Raw genomic sequence first — 17,478 nt, 5'->3', positions numbered from 1 at the left:
GGGAGAAGGTGAAATTGGTCTTCAGACTTGTTCCAATGGGCTGAGGTACTGTCCTTGGGCAGGCTAGGTCCAGTCTACTTATCCAGAGATCATACAGCGCACAGTCACAAGTCCTAGCAAATCCCCTACCTGGCTCACGAGCTAGCACAATATCAAGAAGCAAACTCTTCCTTCTGTAGCACAGAGGTATAGGAGCCATCTCCTGTCAATTGTCTTCTTTTCTACCACTAACTTGCATCTCCTCAGAGAGGCAGTAAGGTCTATAACTTTGGAGCCTAAAAATTATCTTTGGAACACTGGCTGCATGGCAACCGCACCAGGAGAAAGAGGTATAACACTGAAGATAGGCAGAAAGGAGGAAGGTGAAAGCTTCACAGGAATCTGTGAATGGCTGGTGGCAGCAGTAATGGTGGTGGCAGCATCACTCTGGCTTGGCAGGAATAGGTGGGAAAGGGCTCAACAAGCCTATAGTTACAGAGCTCCCTTGCCTCTCCATTTTGGATGTACAAATTCTATTTGACATTAGGAGAAAATGTGATTTAATAAACATGAGCCAGCATACATGTATTGGAGCAAAAGGAAAAATATCTCTGCCTACTAACAAGGAACCCTCACCCACACTTGTAAGCGAACTAACCGAGGATGCGACTCTGGAACTAGCCCCTGCGCTGTGTTCATTCTCCGCCCTCTAGGGTCCTCTGTGTCTCCTCAGACAGGGCTCTGAGTTATACAAGTCATTTCTCTGCAATTGGACCTCAGTTTCTTGCTTGAATCCATACATCTGTCAAATAATGCTTTACCTCTCTGCTTTTCACACCAAAAGAGTCAAGAGAAATACACAGAATAAGATTATTGTCTTGTCAAACCAAAGGAAATCTGGGTAGATTTTCCTACCTACACAGGTCTTAGAAACTGATCTCTGAGAAACTATTTGCTGGATTGCTCTCAAGGCTAAAGGACAATAATAATAATAAAAATTGCTAATATTTATTAAGCGCTTACTCAGAGGCCAGAAACCACTAAGTACATTGTCTTATTTAATCCCCTAAATGATCCCATGAAGTAACATTTTCACTTTACAGATAAGGAAACATGTTCAGAGAGGCCGGATCATCCAGCTGGCAAAGGTCAGAGTTGGACTGATCTGGGATTATAGTGAATAGAGCTTCTGTCTTATTCACCAATTTGTGTGAAGTATTAAAAAAGGTAATGTAGTCCTCAGGAGATAAGCAGGAAAGATAAGCTCTGCAAGCAGGGAGGATCAATGGAGCACCATTTTTCCAAGCTTTACCTATGCAAAAGATTGGTCAAGATGGTCCCCTTCCAAACCCATTTAATAATTTAAGAACATGGACTCTGGTCCAGATTCTCTAAATTTGAATCCTGCTTCCACTTCATGACCTTTAGCGATATCATGAACTTCTTTGTTAGTGTCTTCATTTGTCAAGTGGAGATTACAGTATCTACTTCATAGGGTAGTAGTAAAGATTAAGTAAAATATTACATATACAAAGCTTAGCATGGAATATGTAGTGAAGGTTCTATCAGTGTTGTTGTTGTTATTATTATTATTATTATTTTGTTTTGAGTCAGAACCTTGCTTAAATTGCCAAGGCCCTGTTGTAATCCTCAGCCTCCTGAGTCCTTGGAATTGTAGGCATGAGCCACCACACCTAGCAATGTTGATTATTTCAAGCCCTAAGGACTCAAAAGGACTATGATCAGCAGTAGGTGAGACTACACAGGATTCAAATAGCCACTCATTTCACCTTACATGCTTGGCAGATGGGAACATTTCACATCACATTTCAAACTCCTTCATGACTAATAGTTACTATGCACAGCAGAACCTGCATCTTTGTGTTAGTTTTCAAATTGCTGGTCCAGATATTAAGAGTACATGCTAAATCTTGTTGGCCTTTTATTATCAGCACCAAACACAGTATCTGGTATATAAAAGAAGATTAATAAGTTCTTATTGAGTGACTGGAAGAATGAATAGAAACAACTACATCTGTAGGACCAGAGGCTATGGATTTAAGTGTTGCTGTCATCTGCACACCCAATCCATAAAATATGTAGGGGCCATTTGAACAGTGAACAGTAGTAGATATCAAAATAACACCACACTGAATTTGAGTACTGCAAATTCTGATTTCACCACTTGGAGGCATCAGTTGATTTAGGAATTTCTAAGGCAAGGAGTAATTTGTACTTCTCAGACAACAAATATGCTATTTCAGTAGCTGTGGATGGATCACATTTTGTAGAGGATAGGGAACTTTCCTGGCAGCAGAATCTCCAGACATGTCAACTTTGAGATTCCTTTTACCTCATATAGTACCAACACAATTATTTCTTATTCTTACAAAATCTCCTTTAACTCAGCCTTTCTTTTTAACTGTCATGTAGAGAGACATCAGGCTGCCAGTGACTGCTATAGAATATGAAATCTAATGAAGAACAGCCAATTGTCCAATAAGAATGAACAAAGGAAAAATGTGAATAAAAACAATCAGGTTTATCTATGATTTGATTTCCCCAGCTGTTATCAAACACAGGTAGCACACATGTTCTAAGCACAGATATATGACATATATATATACAATGTACCCCTCCCAATCCCTATCACATTCTTTCTCCAGATTTCACAGAGCAGAGATCTGCCAGTGTCTCCTATGAAAGTAACCTGTGGGGAATTGAACTAATAAATGGGTAGAAAGATGTGATCATAGTTAGTGGCTGTACATTTTTTTTTAATATTACTTTTTTTGGTAGTACTGGAGGTTGAATGGAGGGTCTCACACATGCTAGGCAAGCACTCTACATTCCCAATCCTTTTTTTTTTTTTTTTTAAACACAGGCTGGAATGGAATTTGTGAGCTTCCTCCCTCAGCCTCCCTAGTAGCTGGGATTATAGGTGTATGCCATTGTGCCTGGTGGCTGTTCATTTTTTTTTCTTTTGTATTTATTTTTTAGTTTTAGGTGGACACTATCTTTATTTTGTTTCTATGTGGTGCTGAGGATTGAACCCAGTGCCTCATGCATGCTAGGTGAGCACTCTTATCACTGAGTCACAACCCCAGCCCTGGCTGTTCACTCTTAATGGTCTTCACACATCAGAACTTCCCCCTCATCATTTGAAATATTGGATTGTCTTTTGTTGTTATTTATTATTGTTCTAGTCCAGGGGATTTAACCCAGGGATGCTTTATTACTGAGTCACATCTTCTACCTTTTTAAATTTTCAGACAAGAACTTCTTATGTTGCTTAGGGCTTCACTAAATTGCTGGGGCTGGCTTTGAACTTATGATCTTCCTGCCTCAGCCTCCCAAGTCCCTGGAATTATAAGCATGCACCATAACTAGCACCAGCAGTTTTAATCTTAATTTAGACTAAAACCTGCTAAAATCCTCTCAAGCCCAAGTCCCTCACTTATCGAAATAGCAAATAGGAGTTTCTAAATACTTTTTTTTTGGGGGGGGTATTAAGAATTGAACTACATTCCATAGACATCAGGCTGCCAGTAACTACTATAGAGTCTACTTTCCCAGCTCATTTCATAATTTATTTTTAAATTTTTGGGGGTAGTGGGGATTGAACTCAGGGGTACTTGACCACTGAGCCACATCCCCAGCCCTATTTCTGTAGTTTATTTAGAGACAAGGTTCACTGTATTGCTTAGTACTTCGGTGTTGCTAAAATTGGCTTTGAACTCTGATCCTCTTACCTCAGCCTCTGGAGCCATGGGATTACAGGATTGTACCTCCATGCCCAGTTGATTATTTATTTTGAGAAAGAGTCTCACTAAGTTGCTGAGGGTCTCACTAAGTTGCTGAGGATCTTGTTAAATTGCAAAGGCTAGCCTCTAATTGGCAATCCTCCTGCCTCAGCCTCCTGAGTTGCTAGGAGTGGCATGTGCCACCACACTGAGCTCCCATTCCCTTTTTCACCAGTGGTTCTTAGACACTTCACAATTCCTTTTTACAACTGTCAGTCAGTAAGGTATCAGAGCTAAGACTCTATCATATGCTTTTCTTCGCTCACAACTAACCCTCCAAGATTCTAAGGTACTAAGAGGTACAAGAGAAAATGGAAAGGAAAAAGTTGTTCCAGTCAGTAGCTTTGAATCTTTGTTGAAGCTTGCTAACGTAAGCTGAGTCCCAGTTATACTTTATATGAGAATATGATTATTCTGTGACATTACAGATTTTCCATTAAAGCACAGAAGGGTAGAGGCAGCAGGATCAAACGCAGAAAAAAAAAAAAAGTATGTGAGGTAAATACAACTCATATTGAAAAATCAGCAATCCCTTTTTTGTTGATTTGTCCAACTGATGGGAAAATGAGGCTACTGGTGGCTGAGGGCTAGTACTGTTTATCAGAGATAGTAATCTTTATTCAAAAGGCAACACAGAGGGGCTGGGGTTGTGGCTCAGTGGTAGAGCATTTGCTTAGCATGCATGAGGCACTGGGTTCAATCCTCAACAACACATAAAAATAATAAAGATATGTGTCCATCTACAACTAAAAATTTAAATTAAATTTTTAAAAAAGCAACACAGAATTTACAAAGGCATTCTTCACAAATGTCTATTTCTGTGGTTAACCAATATTTTACTTCTAAAGATATGATCTTAGTGGAAATTAAAAATTACATTTGAGGGCTGGGGATGTGGCTCAAGTGGTAGTGCACTCGCTTAGCATTCGTGAGGCATTGGGTTCGATTCTTAGCACCACATTAAAAATAAAATAAAGACATTGTGTCCACCTAAAACTAAAAAATAAATATTAAAAAAATTACATTTGAACATATTTTATTGATAGTTTTCAGAATGTCACCGCATCTCCAGATTTAGGTTTTTATAATCTTCATCTTAGTTTTTAACCCTCTTTTCTCAGTTGGTTCCAGTCACACAGGAATGAATTCACAGTACTCATAGAATACACATAGAAACAAGATACAGATCATTCTTCCTTAACAATTTTCTCTGTTAACCTTAAAAAATTATGAGTATGCAAGGCAAAAGTTTTCAGTCCCAAAATAGAGCCTGTATCCTATTGTACTTAGGGCTACTCCTAACACACACACACACACACACACACACACACACAGTGAAGGACAGCTGATATGCATCATCTCTATGACATCCTTTTATATTCTGAACTGACTATTGTTTAGCTCTAGCTCTTTTCTTCTAGAAAAGGTGGACTCTAAATTCAACATCTAAGCATGCTTTACTGTCTAGGTCTCTAAACTGAGTTGCAATAGAGGAAGAAAAAAGGCAGTATGTGAAATCCATGTGGAAAATGTAAAGCTTCTTAATCACTTTGTTTATTGAATAACATAATCAAACCATTTCTTTTTATTTTAGAGTTAATTGTGGGAGGTGGTAGAGATCAGGCAAGAGAGCAGATTGAGTCCCACTTGTCCTAAGACACTGGATAAGCCACACTGCTAAGCACACCACAAAGGCTCCTATATTCTGCAGAAATCCCAAGAGATGCAGTAGCTATTCTTTTGGTTGCACTACTGAAAAGATTATTTCTACTGATTTTTTTATTTACTACCTCCACCCAAGAAATTTGGCTTTCTTGAAAGATGTCACTTTTTAGCCCCTCTGGCTTCAATATCCTTGTTCAGACATTCAGAGCCCCGCTGACTTCTTTTCTGCAGAAACAGTATCCTGAAAAGATGAATATAACGCATGCCCACTGGACATCTGAACACACATTGTTCAACTATTCAACCAACATTTTAGCAAGGTCACCAACCATCATTCTTTTTTTCTTAGGGAAAAATCTGCAGGCTTAATGCCCCTTACAAGATACAACACTAAGAATAAAAGCATGGGGCTGGGGTTGTGACTCAGTGGTAGAGCACTTGTCTAGCATGCAGTAAGGCAATGGGTTCGATCTCCAGCACCACAAAAACAAATTAAATAAAGCTATCATGTTCATCTACAACTTAAAAATTTTTTTTTTAAAGAATAAAAGCTTCAAATCAAAAATAGTGAATTGGAACAGGAGGCTAGGTCTCTAATCTTAATCTGTCTTCATCAATTCATTCTCAAAAGCAAATAGCATACACAATGAGTATTAAGCAGCGCTAAAAAACGACAAAATCATGGATTTTGCAGGGAAATGGATGGCATTAGAGCAGATTATACTAAGTGAAGCTAGCCAATCCTTAAAAAACAAATGCCAAATGTCTTCTTTGATATAAAGAGAGCAACTAAGAACAGGGAAGAGCATGAGGAAAAGATTAACATTAAACAGAGACGAGTTGGGGGAGAGAAAGGGAGAGAGAAGGGAAACTGTATGGAAATGGAAGGAGACCCTCATTGTTACACAAAATTACATATAAGAGTTTGTGAGGGGAAAGGGGAAAAAAAAAAAACAAGGGAGAGAATTGAATAACAGCAGATGGGGTAGAGAGGGAAGATGAGAGGGAAGGGGAGGGAGGATAGTAGGGGATAGGAAAGGTAGCAGAATACAACAGTCACTAATATGGTATTATGTAAAAATGTGAATGTGTAACCGATGTGATTCTGCAACTTGTATTTGGGGTAAAAATGGGAGTTCATAACCCACTTGAATCAAATGTATGAAAGATCATTTGTCATGAGCTTTGTAATGTTTTGAACAACCAATTAAAAAAAAAGAAAATACCAAAAAAAAAAAAAAGCAAATAGCACAGAATTATCAAATTCCACTACTGATGAAAAAGGAGTAACCTCACATTGAAGATATGCTAAAGTTAAATTAGTCTATATTTAGAAAGCAACATTTGCTGAGCTATAATAATGCCCAGGTCTGCTTCTAATACATTGTAAAATAGAGAGTTTTAAGCTGTATTAGGAAGCATCTTGAGGTTTTTATTATACAAAGAACTATATGCCTGGATTTTCCAAGGCAGTTCCAACTTTACGTTTGGTCCTATTGAAAGATCATGTGTTAGGCAGTGTAAACCAATTTGAGGTTCAAGAGGATGGTCAAAATATTTTTACATTATACTCCACAGTTGGGTCCACTCCAAAGGAGTTTGATTCAGTATTCTAAGATTATTTCTTCTTGTGGGAGGACTATTATAGTTTTATAAAATTTCAAAACTATCATTGCTCAGCTAGGCACAGTGTTACACACCTGTAATCCCAGCAACTCAGGAGGCTAAGGCAGGAGGACCGAGAGCTCAAACCCAGCCTCAGCAACTTAGCAAGGCCCTATGCAACTCAGCAAGATCCTGTCTCTAACAAAATATAAAAAAGGTTTGGGGAGGTGGCTCAGTGGTTAGGCACTCCTGGGTTCAATCCCTGATACAAACTAAACAAAACAGCTCGACTTTGAGGAACTCCCACCTTTTCTTCCTGAACTATATGGGTTGCTCCCTCAATTGGGCTACTTTGAGAAAAAGAAAACTGAATGGCCATCTGACAGGCTCTCACTATGTTGCCCGGGCTGGTTTTGAACTCCTATTTCAAGCAATCCTCCTGCCTCAGCATCCTGAGTAATTGAGATTGCAGGCATACAGCAGCATACCCAGCAACCTACTTTTATTTTTATTGAGTACCATCTATATGCCAGGTACTAAATAATGAAAAGGACATGTCTTTCTCTGCAAGGAATTTACAGCTTCAGAACAGCCACCAACCCAAAGCTAGAAATGTAAAGCATTAGTAGGAAGGAAGTTCAGGAGCCTAATACCTAACAGCACAAACCTGGAAGTCTCCTTAATCTCATTATTCTTTGCTTTCCATTAGATCCTATCACCTCCTTTCAGGTTTCAAAGGATTTAAAGGAACAATCTAACCTATAACCAGTTTCCTCTGGCCAGAATGATGAATGGCATCTTAGTTTTTGTGCTTGGCACAGAAATACAAAATGAAAAAATCTAGTTCCTGTTCTTGGGAACTTATACTTTTTTTTTTTTTTTTTTCCGGGGGCGGGGGTTTACTGGGGATTGAACTCAGGGCCACTCAATTACCGAGCCACTTCTCCAGCCCTATTTTGTATTTAGTTAGAGACAGGGTCTGAGTTGCTTAGCACCTCATTTTTGCTGAGGCTGGCTCTGAACTCACAATTCTCCTGCCTCAGCCTCCAGAGCTGCTGGGATGACAGCATGTATCACCACACCCAGATGGTAACTTGTAGTCCTGATGAGAAAATTACAATTAACTATGGTCAGTGCAATGACAAAGTAAAATTCCAGCCCAGAGCATCGCAAAATGGGATATAGATACTAGGAAGGAATAAGACACAAATTTTGACAGTACTGAGGATCAAACTCAGGGCTTTGCACATGCCAGGCAAGCATTCTATCACTGATCTACATCCACAGTCTTTTTTATTTTCAGACACGATCTCACTAAGTTGCTTAGAATCTAAGTTGCTGAGGCCTGCCTTTGGTTCCTGAATCACTAGGATTACCACTGTGCCTGGCTTGTCTGTTTATTTTCAGTGTTGATGGGGAAAAATATAACCAATACTTCAACTCCAAAAACAAAACCACATTCCTCTTTCTGTAACACCTTCTCATCCCCCAAAGTCTTAGTAGCCAGAAGATTTGTATTTTTTATTAAACAACAAATATCTTTTGAGCAACTGATAGGCATAGGATTTTCAACAATGTAAAAAACCTTAAAGATTAAGTTTTAAAGTGGAAGGATAAACTGGGTACAGTGGTATACTCTTGTAATCCCAGCTACTTGGGAGGCTGAGACAGGAGGATCACATGCTCAAGGCCAGTCTCAGCCCTAATGGTACAGTGCCCCTGGGTTCAATCCCTAGCACCACAAAAATTATAAAGTGGAAGAATAATAAAATAAAAATACTTGAAGACAAATAAAAAAAACCACTATCTGAAATTTTTTTCCTCTTCTTTTATGTGTGTGTATATACTAGGCATGTGCTTTACACTGAGCTATACACCCAGATCTACTATCTGAAATTTTTACTAGAAATACAAAAATTAAAAGTTATTTAATTCTACTGGAAGTGAAAAGTGACCAAAGAGAGGGTAAGAAGTAAGAAACTTGGGGCTGAGGATGTGGCTCAAGCAGTGGCACGCTCGCCTGGCATGCATGTGGCCTGGGTTCAATCCTCAGCACCACATACAAACAAAGATGTTGGGTCCGCTGAAAACTAAAAAATAAATATTAAAAAATTCTCTCTCTCTCTTAAAAAAAAAAAAAAGAAGTAAGAAACTTTATATTGAGAGATCAACTATGTCAACATTTTCGCAGATACAAAGTGTATTACAAACTACACATACAATGGACAAAGTTCGAGGTGATTTGGAGAAAATTATAAACTACACAAGTCCAGAAGTAAATAAAAACCAAGACATAGTTTTATTCTTGCTAAGATAGGCCTATCAAGAATCTAGTTCTGGGGCTGGGGTGGTAGCTCAGTGGTAGAACACTTGCCTAGCATGTGTGAGGCACTGGGTTCAATCATTAGCACCACATAAAAATACATGAATAAAATAAAGGTATTGTGTCCATCTACAACTAAAATATATAAGAATCCAGTTCTGTAGCTCTACTGGTTACCTAAAGGTTCTGCTGTCACCTCAAAGTCAACATATCTAAAACAACAATCACTTTCCCTTCCAAATGCCTTTTCTTTCCATGTTCTTTTTTTCTTTTTCAATGTTCTTTATTTCTATTCAAGGTATTAACTTTCATCTAACTTTTGAGTGGCCTTTAAATCTGCCCTCTCTCTTACACCTCCCTCCAATATCCAGTTTTAACAAATGCTAGAGACTCTTTGTTCAATCTCTTTCAAATCTGACCCTTTCCTTCCCCATTTATCCCTAGTCCCCAGTGCATATCATCAACTTCTTACATCTAAACTGCTGCTCTTCATTCTGAAGGGCCTTTTCCTCTGAAGTTTCTCCTCTTAAGTCTATATACTATCACAAGAAGACTCTAAAAAAGTGTCATTTAATTTTGTTACATTCATGTGATTTCTTCCAGGTCTTCAAATGAAAGATTAAAATGTAAGGCTCTTGACAACCTACCTGACCTACCTTCCAAGTCATTCCAGTCATGACAAACCAGGAAATGACAACAAAACCAGACAAGAGTTTGGAAGCTAAAACAAACAAGATGTGCTAGCTCTATCTGAGCAGAAACAGTATTTACTAAAGATAATAGGGCATAAACCTTATTTCTAAGGTTTCTAGAAAATTGGAAGGAGGCTCGTATTATGAGCACAAGAGCCTCTCACATAGAAATTAGAAAGATCACTAAGGCCTTAAGCAGATGGAGTTTAGAATCAGAAAACATCTTACCCAGAATATATTAATCTAATATTAATATATTTTATGGGGCTGGGGATGTGGCTCAAGCGGTACCACGCTCGCCTGGCATGCGCGGGGCACTGGGTTCGATCCTCAGCGCCACATAAAAAAATAAAATAAAGATGTTGTGTCCACCAAAAACTAAAAAATGAATATTAAAAAATTCTCTCTCTCTCTCTTTAAAAAATATATATATTATATTAAAGTTATACTTTAAAGAGACTCTTCTTATGATAGTATTTATTTATCTTAAATAAATAACAAATATTTATTTAGGATGTTATATGTTGCCAAGCCCAGTCCTATGCCTTTTAAGAAGTTAAGAAAAAAAAAATAGTCTCTGCCCTCATGGACTGTTTAATCTTGTGTCATCTGATAACAGTATATTTGCTAGACATTGCTCATGCATACTGTCTGGTTTAACTATTTAATACTTTATTCAATATTTCTTAGGACTCCAATACTACCTTGAAACTACATACAAAAATGCCTAACAATGAAATGCCTCCTTAATTTCTAAGTATTCAGGAAGAGCCACCAGAAACATTTTCCTAGACAAGGTGCCCAAACTAATGTTCTCTAGTCTTAAGAAATACATTTCCTAATCCTGGAAATGTGACAGAAACAAATACAAATATGGCTCTGGGCTGATCCCCACCTTCCCCCCACTTATAGAGAATCAAACATGTGCATTGCTCTGAATTCACAGAACACAGAAATAAGGGCAAAGAAAAAAAAACAACAATCCATATACCTTTTAACTATAATACCTCAGACAATAGGCCACGTGAACATTATGTTTATTACCATTTATGTGGCAATTATAAACCTAGTCCTTTGTTTTTATGCTCAAAATCAAATAACAAAGACTGACCCAGGCAATAGTAGCAAGCGCCTAAGACATCTGGTTAAACAAAGAAACAAAACAAAATAAAAACATAACCCCAGGCTGGGGATGTGGCTCAAGCGATAGCACACTCAGCACACTCTCGTCTGGTCTGGCATGTGTACCGCTGGGTTGATCCTCAGCACCACATACAAACAAAGATGTTGTGTCTGCCGAAAACTAAAAAATAAATATTAAAAAAACTTCTCTCTCTCTCTCTCACTCTCTCTTTAAAAAAAAAAAAAAGCATAACCCCAAGGAGAGATGGCTATGTGAATTGACAAAATGGTATTATGAACAAATGAAGATTTCCAAGCCAGAAATGAAATGTTACCATGCAATCTATAAGTATTATCTGTTTCCAAAATCACATCACTCTAAGACAGAGACTAATAGGTACTCATATGTTGAGAGTTCCTGGTCAAAAACTGAAAATCCTTAGCATTTTTAATCCTGAGTATAGCTATAGAAAAATGTATCCACACAAAAACTGGTACCCAAGTGTTTTTCAAAATAGTCAAAAGTGGTCATGACTCAAATGTCTATTAACTCTACCAGAAAAAGAAAATGTGTTATATCCATACAATGAAATATTTTTCAACCATTAAAAAGACTAAAATATTGATTCATACAATAGGGATAAACCATGGAAAATATTATGCTAAGTGAAAGAAGCCAGTCAAAAAAGACAAATAGTGGTAGAGCGCCCGCTTTGCACATGCTTGAGGCACTAGGTTTGAGCCTCAGTACCATATAAAAATATTGTGTCCATCTACAACTTAAAAAAAAAAAGACACATAGTATGTAATTCCATTTATATTTAACATCCAGAGCAGGCAACACTATAGGAACAGAAGATAAGTAGGTACCTGGGACTTGGGGTAATATAGGAGGGAATGGGAAAAAACAGGCAGTGACCCTAATAGGATGACAAAAATGTTTCTTGATCTGGGACATATTTAAATTGTGATTAATTCCCTTAGCAGGGATATCTTTTCTGTAGATCTGATTTATGATCTGATATCTTTTCTGAAGATACAAAAATAAAGGAAAAACTAATGACTTAGAAATATTAGCCAAGGGGCTAGGGATGTGGCTCAAGCGGTAGCTCGCTTGCCTGGTATGCCTGCGGCCCGAGTTCGATCCTCAGCACCACATACAGACAAAAGATGTTGTGTCCGCCAAATACTGAAAAATAGATATTAAAAATTCTCTCTCTCTCTCTTCCTCTCTCTCTCTTTCTAAAAAAAAAAAAAAAGGACACATTTAAAAAAAAAAAAAAAAGGAAAAAAGAAAAGAAATATTAGCCAAGCTTGCTTATATTCCCTCTCTCTCTCCCCCTGCCCCTGCATGAAAAGAAAAAAGAAATATTAGCCAAATGTGGTAGCCCACCTGTAATCCCAACTGCTTTAGGAAGCTGAGGCACAGCAGCCACAAGTTTGAAGCTAGCTAGCCTCAGCAACTTAATTTAACCCTGCCCATCCCCCCCCAAAAAAAAACCCCAAACCTTGGGACTTAAGGATGTGGCTCAGTGATTAAACACCCCTCAGTTCAATTCCTGGTACACAAAAAAGAAAATGATTTCACAAATATTAAAATAATAAAAAAAGACTATTATGAGAATTTTTAAATATTTTTTAGTTTTCGGTGGACACAACATCTTTCTTTGTATGTGGTGCTGAGGATCGAAACCGGGCCGCACACATGCCAGGCGAGCACGCTACCGCTTGAGCCACATCCCCAGCCCCAAAAAAGACTATTATGAAAATCTCCACAACCACAAATTCAATAACCAAAATGAAATGGACTGATTCCTAGAAAGACACAATTTGTCAAAACTTATATTCAAAGAAATAGATGATCTGAACAGAACTGTATCTATTTAAAAAACTGGATCAATATTAGTAATCTTCCCAAATAAAAAGCATCATGCCCAGATAGGTTCAATGACAAAACCAACCAAACATTTGAGTAAGAATTTATACCAAATCTCTATCAATTTTTAAGAAAAAAGAAATAGAGGAAATACTCTGTCTCTCACTTTTTTGGTTGTATTGGGGATTTAACCCAAGGGTGCTTCACCATCTTGCTACACCCTCAGTCTTTATTATTATTATTATTATTAGAGAGAGAGAGAGAGAGAGAGAGAGAGAGAGAGAGAGAGAGAGAGAAAAGAGAGAAAAGAGAGAATTTTAATATTTATTTTTTAGTTTTCGGCGGACACAACATCTTTCTTTGCATGTGGTGCTGAGGATCGAACCCTGGCCGCACGCATGCTAGGCGAGCTTGCTATCGCTTGAGCCACATCCCCAGCCCCCTTTATTATTTTTGAGAAAGGGTCTCACCAACTTGCTGAGGCTAGCCTCAAACTTGAGATCCTCCTGCCTTCGCCTCTGAAGTCACTGGGAATAGAGGAACATATCATCATGCCTGGTATAAAACTTGATCTATGAGACAAGCATTAGACTAATTCTAAAACCAAATACAAGAAAATTACTGACCAGTATGTTTCATAAACATAAATGCAAAACTCTCTAACAAAATATCAGCAAATCAAATCCAACAAAGTTAAAGAATTATACCACAACTAAATGAAATTTATTCCAGCTATACGAGGTTGGTTCAATGTTAAAAAATCAATTAGTGGCTGAGCACAGCGGTGCACTACTGTAATCTTAAACAGCTTGAGAGGCTGAGGCAGGAGGATTTGAATACAAAGCCAGCCTCAGCCACTTAGTGAGGCCCCAAAAACTCAGTGAGACACTGTATCTAGATAAAATATTTTTAAAAGGGCTGGGGATGTCACTCAGTGGTTAAGCACCCCTGGGTTCAGTTCCTAGTAGCCCCCCCACAAAAAATCACATCAACAGATTAAAGAAGTAAAGCACACAAAATATCATTAGATGTATGAAGAGCACTTGATAAATCTAATACCCATTGAAGATAAAAACTCTCAGCAAACTGGGAATAGTGGAAACCTCCACAATTTGATAAAGAACACCTGTGAAAACAAACAAACAAAAAGAAACTTGCAACTAATATTATACTTAATGGTAAGAAATTAAATGCTTTCCCACCAGATCAGGTACCAGGAAGGGATGTCCCATTTCAACATTGTATTAGAAGGCCTAGCTAACACCATAACCCAATAAAATAAAACAAAACACACACAGACTCTTAAGGAAGACATAAAATGATCTTTTCCAGGTGTGGTGGCCCAGGCCTGTAATCCCAGCTACTCAGGAAGCTGAGGCAGGAAGCCTAGCTCCAGCAGCTTAACACCCCTGAGTTCTATGACCAGTACCACAAATAAACCGTTTTTGTTTGCAGATGACCTATCTAGTTGAACTATCCAAATATGGGGTGCGGGGTTGGGAGAAGAATCCTGGAGCTAAGTGATTATGGCAAGGTTGTAAGGTATAAGATGCTCTGGTTTAGATACGGTTTGTCCCCCAAAGGGAGTATCTGCTGGAAGCTTGATCCCCAGTATGGCAGTTGTGAGATGGTAACCTTTAAGAGGTGGAATAGAATTAGGTCATGGGAAGTTTTACCCTCATCAGTGGATTAAAGGTGATCTCATGGAGTGGGCTGGGTCTCAGAAGAGTAAATTCATTCCCAAGAGAGGAGGTTATTATAAAGTGAGGCTACCCCTCCCACTTGGTTCCTTCCATAAACAGCTCTTTCTCTTTCCATTTCTCTGCCATGTTTTGACACATCTAGGAAAGTTATCACCAGACACCAGTGCTATGATGCTTTCCTGGAATTTCCAAACACCAGAATTGTGAGCCAAATAAAGTTCTTTTCTTTAAAGCACCTAGTATCGGGTATTTTGTTATAGCAATATAAAATGGGCTAAGACACAAGATTAATATGCAAAAGTCAAATGCTTTCCTAAATAACAGGAAAAGTAACTGAAATTTGAAATTAAAAACAAAATAGTACTACATTAATAACAACAACAAAAAATTATTTGTTTAAAAATCTAACAACATGTATAAGAGATTTATGAGAGAAACTATAAAATTCTAATGAAAGAAATCAAAGACTTACTAAATATATAAATGAATCCAAGTTCATGGAAAGATTGATTCAATATTGCTAAAATTTCAGTTCTTCCTAATTACATCTAAAGATTCAATGCAATTATTAATCAAAATCCCAGCAATTTGTTTTGTGGACATCAGCAAACTTATTCTAAAGTTTATGGAACAAAGGAAAGCATCCAGAATAGCCAACACAATATTGAAGAAAGACAAAGTCAGAAGATTGACACTACCCAACTTCAAGACTTACTATAAAGCTACAATAAATAAGAGCATGGTACTGGTAAAAGAATGCATAAATAGAAAAAAGGAACAAAACAAACAGCCCAGAAAAATTCATACAAAAACAGCTGATTGATCTTGGACAAAGGAGTAAAGGTCATTCAATGGAACAAGGATAGGCTATTCAACAAAGAATGTTGGAACAACTGAACAGCCAAGTACAAAAAGTACCTTATGGGTGTGGGGATATAGGTCAGTGAGAGAGCACTTGCCTCGTACGTGAGAAATCTTGGGTTCCATCTCCAGCTCAGAGAAAGGAAAAAAGGTGATCTTCCATCCTTTACAAAAATTATCTCAAAATGGATCTTACACTTAAATGCAAAACTATAAACTCTTAGAAGGGAACATAAAAAATCAGATGATCTATGGTTTACCAATGACTCTACATACAACCCCAAAAGAACATATAGAAGAAAGAACTGAGGGGCTGGGAGTATAGCAAGTGGTAGGGTACTTGCCTAGCATGTATAAGGCGTTATACTTGGGTCTGATCCCTAGCTCTGGGTGGGGGGGAAATAAGGGGATGATTATCAAGAAAATAACAAGACAAGCTACAGACTGGGAGAAAATATTTGTAGAAAACTTATCTATTATAGGACTGATATCCAAATATACAAAGAAAATTTAAAACTTAAGGAGAAATAATCTACACAACTAAAAAATAGTTAAAACATCTAGGGATATATACCTTGGTGGTAATGGAGGTAAAGAGCTTGCATAATAAGCCCAAAGCTCTGGATTTGATTCACTGGGACAGAGGAAGAGTGGGAATTACAGATACATGTACATCAATGCATGAAGTTCAATTCTGGGGATTCATTCCCTGAAGTATGTTTCTAAATGCAAGAGACTAAAGACCACCTCAATGTCATCAGTAGAGCACTGGCTAAGAAAGAAAGGTAAGTTACATGGTGAAGTACTATGCAGTTATAAAAAAGATTATATAATTCCAAAAAAAAAAAAAAACATAAAATTACCATATGATGCAACAATTCCACTCCCCGGAATATACCTAAGTGAAATGAAAGCAGAAAGGAGAAGATATATTTGTACATCCATGTTATAGAACTACTACTCATAATACTCAATGAATGAATGGATAAACAAAATGTGGTCTATTCATATAATAGAATATTATTAAACCTTAAAAAAATAAGCGAATTCAGACACATGCTATATGATCTAGATAAGTCTTGAAGGCATCATGCTGAATGAAGTACTCTTAATCACAAAAGGATAAATATTGTATAATTCCATTTATATGAGGTACCTGGAATAATCAGATTTATAGAACTGAAGTATAGAATTGTAGCTCCCAGGTACTAAGGGAAGGGGGTTTAATGGGTACAGAGTTTCAGTTTCAGAAGATGAAAATTTCTAGAGATGGATGGCAATGATGGTTGCAGAACAATGTGAATATAATTAATTCCACTGAATGTACATTTAAAAAATGGTTTAAACGGACAATGGATATACCTCAATTCTAAAATAAAAGGCCCTGGGTTTGATTACTACCATTAAAAAAAAAAGGTAAAATTGTAAATTTTGTGTTATGGAATAAATTCTAGTGATCTATTGCATGGTATGGTGACCACAGTAAATAATGAAATTCCTAAAAAGTAGACTTCAAATGTTCTTACCACAAAGAATTGGTAAGTATATGAGGTGATGGATATATTAACTGGATCCAATATCCTACAACGTATACACGTATCATAACATCACATTGTACCCTATAAATATACATTCATTATTGTCAATAAAATTAGGGCTAAGAATATAGCTCAGTGGTAAAGCACTTGCATGTAGCTCTCGGTTTGACTCCCACCACTGCAAAACAAACAAACAAACAAACATAGATAAATAACTAAAAACTCTTTGGTGGAGGATGCAGCTCTGTAGTACAGGGCATGCTTAACATGTTCTAGTCTCTGGGTTTGATTCCCAGCATCACCAAAACAAA

At 37.5% G+C, this 17,478-nt stretch overlaps 1 protein-coding gene and 1 long non-coding RNA gene across 5 annotated transcripts in view; both read right to left on the bottom strand.

The window, feature by feature from the left end:
• Window positions 1–17,478, bottom strand: part of Rbm6 (RNA binding motif protein 6) — a 100,266-nt gene that overhangs the window by 20,966 nt on the left and 61,822 nt on the right. The window lies entirely within an intron of this gene.
• On the bottom strand, window positions 794–16,486 carry LOC144376250 (uncharacterized). The gene is made up of 3 exons (XR_013436489.1): window positions 14,125–16,486; window positions 13,536–13,592; window positions 794–804 (listed from the first exon to the last, which is right to left on the bottom strand). It is a non-coding gene; the product is annotated as an uncharacterized LOC144376250 (long non-coding RNA).

Source organism: Ictidomys tridecemlineatus, chromosome 3 (genome assembly GCF_052094955.1).
Source record: "Ictidomys tridecemlineatus isolate mIctTri1 chromosome 3, mIctTri1.hap1, whole genome shotgun sequence".
Taxonomy (NCBI): Eukaryota; Metazoa; Chordata; class Mammalia; order Rodentia; family Sciuridae; genus Ictidomys; species Ictidomys tridecemlineatus.
This window is presented reverse-complemented; position numbering and strand designations above follow the sequence as displayed.